Consider the following 7,098-nt stretch of genomic DNA (forward strand, 5'->3'; position numbering starts at 1 on the left):
CATTTTGATTTATTGTAGAAGTAAGGGCCGCCTCATCGAGTAATTTAGATTAAGGGTAAGAATTGTGCTATCTGCCACAGGCAATCTTTATAAATTTGGTGTAGCTAAAAAAAAAAATACACCCTACAGAAAAAATATGCAGCAGACACACGTTTGAAAAGTAATATTTATTTACTAACGCTTCGGGCGTGGCATGGCCTTCGTCAGACGGCTTAGCAAATGTTAGCAAGTAAGTGTTTCCTTTGAAACGTATGCCATGTGCATATTCTTTCAATTGTCAGCACCTAGACTTCCCTTCGAGCATTGCACTATTCCGGAAAGGCAGCGACGAAAAGCATTATTCCGAAATACCTCATGAACATCGCTACCACAGCCGTCCTGTGCAACTCTTAAACAAAGTATATAAATAAGTATTTTGACCCCCTCTGTAGTGGTGCGCCAGCCTTCACCTCCGAATGTGGTGCTATTAGCAATGCGCGTAGGTTGCTGGACTTGGTGCCTCATGCTACGTCCTCTTTCTCTATGTGTGTGTGTGTGTGTGTGTGTGTGTGTGTGTATGCGTAATGTGTATGTATGTAAGTTATTGATCACATTGATTATGTTACTGAACACACTGATCGCCGCCTCTATTTGCCAGCAGTGATAAATAAGTGAATAATAAGTAAAAAAAAAAAAAGAAAAAGAAAAGTGCGGGAAGCTATTTGAGGGGAAGGGGTAAATTGGATGTCACTAGCTGGGGACGAAGTAAAACGCTGAAGAGCCGCAGAACGACTTCCGTTCTTTTAAGGACTTGATCTAGTTGATGCTTTGGAGACAGAAGTCACAGTATCATGCCCGTTTTTTAATGCCAAGTATTCTCTTTGTGGTATGCTGGTAAGTTTCTGCCTCGCCTTGTTCGGGGCTTCTCCAAGAAAAAAAAAAAAAAATATGCGTCCGCTGGTGGGAATCGAACCAAGGTACCCCAGAGCTTCGTCATGTGGCGCGATAAAGCGCGGTCCGCCTCGCGGCAAAATCTCGCGGAAAAATTTGGAGGACGCTTAAGCTTCGCCTTTAAGAGTGGAACGCGATAACATTCAAAGATCCCTTGGCTGCTTTTCAGGCTTCCCAGCAACTGCGGCTTTTTTGTCCAACTTCGCCTCCGCGCGCGGCTGCCGAGGAGGCGAGCGCTTCTGGATGGCGTTTTTACAAGCAACGAACCACGGCGCGCCGCAGTATGAATTGTAGAAATGCTGGAAAAAGGGTTTATGTTTCCGCGTAAGAGAATTATGTTTTCTCGTACATTCAAATTACAATCTGACGCTATCACGTCTGTAGGGTGTGGTTAAGACGTATTTTACAATTTTTCTGACAGATTTTACTATGAGACATTCAATTTTGTTCACTAACGCCTTGCGCCACGCGGAGGGCCTGCGCGGTGGGGTGGTTCGGGATGATTATTTCCGCCAACGACGCCGGCGAACCCGCGCCCACGCCGACACCGACGCCAGATTTTCTGCGACACAGGGCCCTTAACGCTGTCGCGTTAAAAAGGAAGCGCCAAGGTAGCTTCGATCATTTTACACCACACGTCTAAACCGGAGGGATTGCATCACGAGCCGCGCCTGTGCGTAATGAGGTGAATCGAACGAATATTAAGACACCAATTGTCAAATGTAGTAACACGCAACTAGACTTTTATGACCATTCTCCTAAAATTTCCCATATAAACATGTACCGTAATATTTGTAATTACGAAGTATAACTTATGTAATTAGTCGATGTAGTGAATGGATTGCTTTGGTTAGGATAGGATAGGAATAAATTTTATTTGTCCAACGGTTATTGCTGTTGGTGCCCGCGGCTAGGCTGGTTTTATACTAGGCAAATGATGTCCTCCTGGGCCGGTAATTCATCTGCAGTGACACAATTCGAGCAAATTTTGTAGGCTCCCAAAATTAAACGAATATATGTTGCGGCAGCACACGGCAAGTAAAACGCATATCGAGTACTCGGAGGTAGGTGCACATATGCCGCCGCGCTGAAGCGCCCGACACACGAGCGATCGTTCCCTCTCCCAAAGTACAGTGGCTAGAATTCCAGCCACTGTACCCAAAGCGAGCGCCGAGACGCGTTTCCTTGCAAGCGTCCGCCAAGTACGCTTCCGTGGCCGAAAACGGTCACAGGACGCTTTCGTCGCCGAGATGTGCTGCGCGAAATGCGAGGAAAGACCCCTCTGCGGCTCATGTAATGTGCTAGCTGTCTCTTCTTGCCTGATGAACACGTGCGTTCTCCTGACCGATTGCTTCGCCCTATTGTGCTCGCCGTGTGCCCTGATTACACTTCATCAAAAGCATTTAAGCCACTAGGATTAAATCTAAAAACAGGCCTAAAATACTTCACCGAGGCACTCAGTACAAAAAAAAAAAAAAAAAAAAAAAAAATCACCAGCCCTTCCCCTGTCGAGAAAATGGGGGTAAGCGAAGCTTGTCGTGTGTGTATGGCCTTCGTGGTGATTTTCTTTCTCCCTCTTTCTTCCATTCTTTGTCTATTTCTCTGACCTTCGTGGTGACTTTCTTTCTCTATCATTTATTATCTCTCTCTATTTCTTTCTTTCTCTCCCTCTGACCTTCGTGGTGACTTTCTTTCTCTCTCTCTAGCCCGTCCCCTATCGAGAAAATGGAGGTAAGCGAAGCTTGTCGTGTGTGTATCTGACATTCGTGGCGATCTTCTTTCCCTCTCCTCCTTCCAGTCTCTCTCTTTCTTTCTCTGACCTTCGTGGTGCCTTTTTCTTTTGATCTCTGTATCTTTCTTTCTCTCTCCCTCTCTCTTTATTTCTGTTTCTTCCATTCTCTGACCTTCGTGATGATTTTCTCTCTTTTATTTCTATCTATCTCTTTCCCTCCCTCCTTATTTCTTTCTCTCTTTCTTCCTTTTTTGTCCCTGGTATGTGCCATTGAGCTTGGACCTTTTCTGCACTATCGCCAGGATCGGCCCACTTATCAGCGTGACACCGCCGCCGCCACCACCGCCAACATTTGTGAGCCTATAAAGCTTCACTTAAAAACGGGCAAGTTTGCACTCGGTCGTGCAAAGCTTAGGCACAGCGAAACTGTCGATCCTCAATTACTGGCTGCTACGGCTAGGTAGTCGGGATCTTGTGGCCGTGTCTCTTGTTCCCCCATTCCCTGGTCGCGTATTCTGGATCTGCTCGTCGCTGCCGTTGCCGCTCTCGTACAGCGGCAAGCCTCGCTTCTCGAATTGCCGCTTCTTCGGGAGTACGCACTATGGGCCGTATTCTGAAACGTTCGCCTAGGCGAAATTTCTTTTTTCGCTTTCAGGCGCGCGCCGATTGGCTGTTTTAGCAAAATTGGATGAGCTGATTGGGTGGTTGAGCCCGACGTCTTTCAATTTGCTCAACCAGCCAATCAGCGCGCATGCTGATTTCGCCTAGGCGAAATTTCGCCTAGGCGAACGTTTCAGAATACGGCCCTATCTTTGTACGTCCCATGGCTGCATCTAATTGAGCACCGCCGCGCACCGGCTTACATAGCCGTTGCTTGCTGTCGGCGCATGCGCAGTACACAGGCGGTAGGTTGCGTCAGGCGTCAGGTGTTCTGCATCGCTGGTTGTCATGGCTACGGCGCGGCTGGCTTTCTGTGTAACACCACGCTTTTTACGGCTAGCATAACCAGCTTTGCTGTTAAAATAAGACTTGATACAAATGGAAGTCAAACACAGGGCTGACTATCAACTGAGGCTTATTGAAATCACACAAATACATCACAGTGCACTATCAAGCACTACGAGATGGTGGTCGCGTGTGGGAAAGGTGCCATCTGAGATTCCCCTATCTTGCGGGAAATGCTACGTGGGTTAGACCGGGCATTGTTTAATAGGTAGTAACTGAATAATAAAAAAAAACTGCTACGCTCATTATAAAATTTTACTGCCGGTACACTAATATTTAAGGACAAGGAGACAAGAGAGACAAAGAAATTATAAAAGGCATTTGCAAGGTCAACACTTCTAAACTCTGCCCCATCCTGTGTTAGTTTTGTAAGTGGTTCAGTACGTTATCAATTACTGGTATTAATTAATTTTTTTCAGAGTTCTTCAGATCTTGCTTGCGGAGAGCTGAACAGATTAGTGCAATAAAGTTTCTTTACTAAATGAATATCCTTGTTTACGTGGTTTCTGAATACTTCAACAGCATGTTGGAAGACCTTACTTGAATAAATACAATTTACAGGACATTTAGAATTAAATTTATAATGTTCAACTACACAGGCAATATGTACAATGACACATCACTCAGCGTTTATTACCATATGTGCAATTCACTGGAGTTTGACATTAGAACCATGAACCATGGAGATCCAACAGCCACATGTTCTGCAGCAAGAACAAAACTTTGAGAGTACCTTTGGCACATGCTGGCTTTTAAAAAAGCATGAAGTGAACATTTTGGCCAAAAATGGTCAACTTGAGAAATCATCACTGCTTTAGCCAAAGTTTTATGTCATGCTTTTTTAAAAGCCAGCATGTGCCAAAGGTGCGCTCACACACAACAATCAGTAGTTTTCTTTGCCTTTACACTAGGTGCCAAATGTTCGTCCTGGCTGCTTTGTGAAAGATTGCACATGTGGAGCTGCTGCTGCTGATTCGTGTCCTAAAGCAACATAGGCTTTAAGAGGTGGAATAGTGGAGAGCTCCAGATTAATTTTCACCCCACACCTGGGGTTTTCTAACATACACCCAGTAACGTTTTAATGTCAGTTTTTCTTCTTGCTTCTCCGTTCTTCGTTGGAATGTGAAGTCTCTCGTGTGATGACCAGCAGCGATGATCAAACGCAGACAGAAAGCGATGTAGACCAGATGGATAACGAATGTTTATAGCTAACATTTACACGTAAATACAGTTAAACCTGGAATATAACGAAATTGACAAATTCCCCAAAAACTTCGTTATAAAGAGGATTTCATTATATGCAGGTTTGGCACGAAAATTCGAAAAAGAAACGCTTACCGTATTTACTCGATTGTAACGCGCCCTCGATTGTAACGCGCACCCGTTTTCCGTTTTCGTCGAAGTTCTCATCCTTGGAATGTCGCACCAGGTACTGGATGCGTGGACCCATGTCGTTTCGCACAAGCGCGAGGCATCGGAAACGAAGAGCGAGCATCACGATGGCGTCATAGCGTCGTATAGTGTTACAGTAGAACCCCACTGTTACGTTCCCGGGTGCTGCGTTTTCCCGGTTGTTACGTCGTTTTCGCCCGGTCCCGGTACAGCTTCCTTAGAATCCAATGCATCGGTAACCCCGCTGTTGCGTCGCAACTGTGGGACCGTTCCCGCATCATACACGAACTGCCACCCCGCGCCTGCCCGAGCGGCCATTTCGACTTTTCATGTTGCTTGGCTTGGTGGTTTGACAATGGCATTGGCCGCCCAAAGTGCCGGGGGCGACAACTATGACGTATTTTCTGTTTCCGGGAGCAAAAGTATGGCCCTTGAGATCCGTATTTGCTATATAAAGATGGTGTCTATGACGCGTTGTGGCCCTAAAATTGGTTTTGGCTCATAGATGTACCGTATGGTCTAAGGGCGATAACGCAGTCGCCGCGCGCCGTATGCTGTGTGTGCGAGTGAAAACGTGCGAGGAGAGCCGACGACTGCATCTAAATCTCGCATGCGCAAGATAGAAAAGCAGGGAGGAAGCGCGCCTTTTCCGTTGCGCTCGAGGCACCGGCGAGGGAGCGAGGGGAGGGATAGCGGGCGGCGTTGTACTGTACTGTGGCATCAACTGCGTACTGCGCGGCGGCGCCGTATCTTGAAAGCGATCTGCGTTGGGGGAAGAGTCTACACAGTGTAGGTGCGTCGGCGGCTCGTAGCTTTGTGCGTGCTGTGTGTTCTCGGCGCTCAGTTTGCGTTGAAGCGATAGACAACAGCACGAAGGTCACTTCGCTCGCTTCTGCAGTGGCGCTTCCACACGCCGCCAGCGTTTGACAGAGCGTGTCGGCGCTCAACGAGTGTGACGTGTCACAGCATCTGCCAGCGCGTCGGCAACATCAACTGGAAAAAAGGAGAGTGCCAGCTTGGCGGGCTAGGCCAGCTGTACCAAGCGGCAGGATCAGGTTTGAATGAAGGGAGGGGGAAAGGTCACGCCCACGGCGGCAAGATCGCCGGGTCGAGGGATGCACGCCCGCCTCGCACACGCTCGCACGCACGCACGCACACGTGCGCTCGCTTCGCATTCCGTAGCGGCGGAGAAGGTGCTTCCGGTTGCTGCTGGCGCAAAAATGACAAAATTTGGGGCGAAATCTCTAGGTTGTCGGCGGGGAAAATTCGAGGGAGTCTCCCGCTGCCACTTCGTTACGTAGAGGTCTCAAATACATGTGCCTCTATGGAGTAACGGCGGGAATAGAAAAACTTCGTTATATCCAGAAATTTGTTATATGGAGGTTCGTTATAAGCAGGGTTAACTGTACATTAAATGTAATGCAAATGAATGAAAACTTGAACAATAGAGCAAGCAGTGTCTCACTCTTCGACTGTCTCAATGATTGTTGGAGCCCAGGCTACTGTACGGTGCCGGACTGATTTATCAGCAATCCTGATTTCAGCCAAGACTGAGGGACAGGATATCGACTGGATTAATATAGCTCAGACAAAGAAAAAGGGTGGTAGGGGTGTTAGCCCGTCCCACAGATGCAATTGCCAATCAGAGTTAAAAGTTTGGTAGGCCACAACCCAAAGGGATGGGCTTACTTTAGAAGTAAAGGTATTGAAAAACTAAACTGTTTTCTTTCTTTCTACAACTATGTTGCCCTTACTTTTATTACATAGCCAGTGATGGCCTCAGCAAGAAGTAACAGGCATGCACAATTTATTGCCAGGCAATCTCAAACCTCGGTGGCGTCTCTAGCCAGCAAAGGACTCAGGAGCAGGTGCCACAGCACCGTGTACAGCAGTCCTACTCAAGGTTTGTCTGCACGGACACTAAAAAATGAAAAGAAAATCCAAGCGGTTGCCGCCGAGACGCATAGGGGAATGGACCACTGCCCTGTACACGTAACACGTGGGCAACTCGCGACACTGTGAAAGTATACAAAACAATC

Source organism: Dermacentor silvarum, chromosome 1, assembly GCF_013339745.2.
Source record: "Dermacentor silvarum isolate Dsil-2018 chromosome 1, BIME_Dsil_1.4, whole genome shotgun sequence".
Lineage (NCBI taxonomy): Eukaryota > Metazoa > Arthropoda > Arachnida > Ixodida > Ixodidae > Dermacentor > Dermacentor silvarum.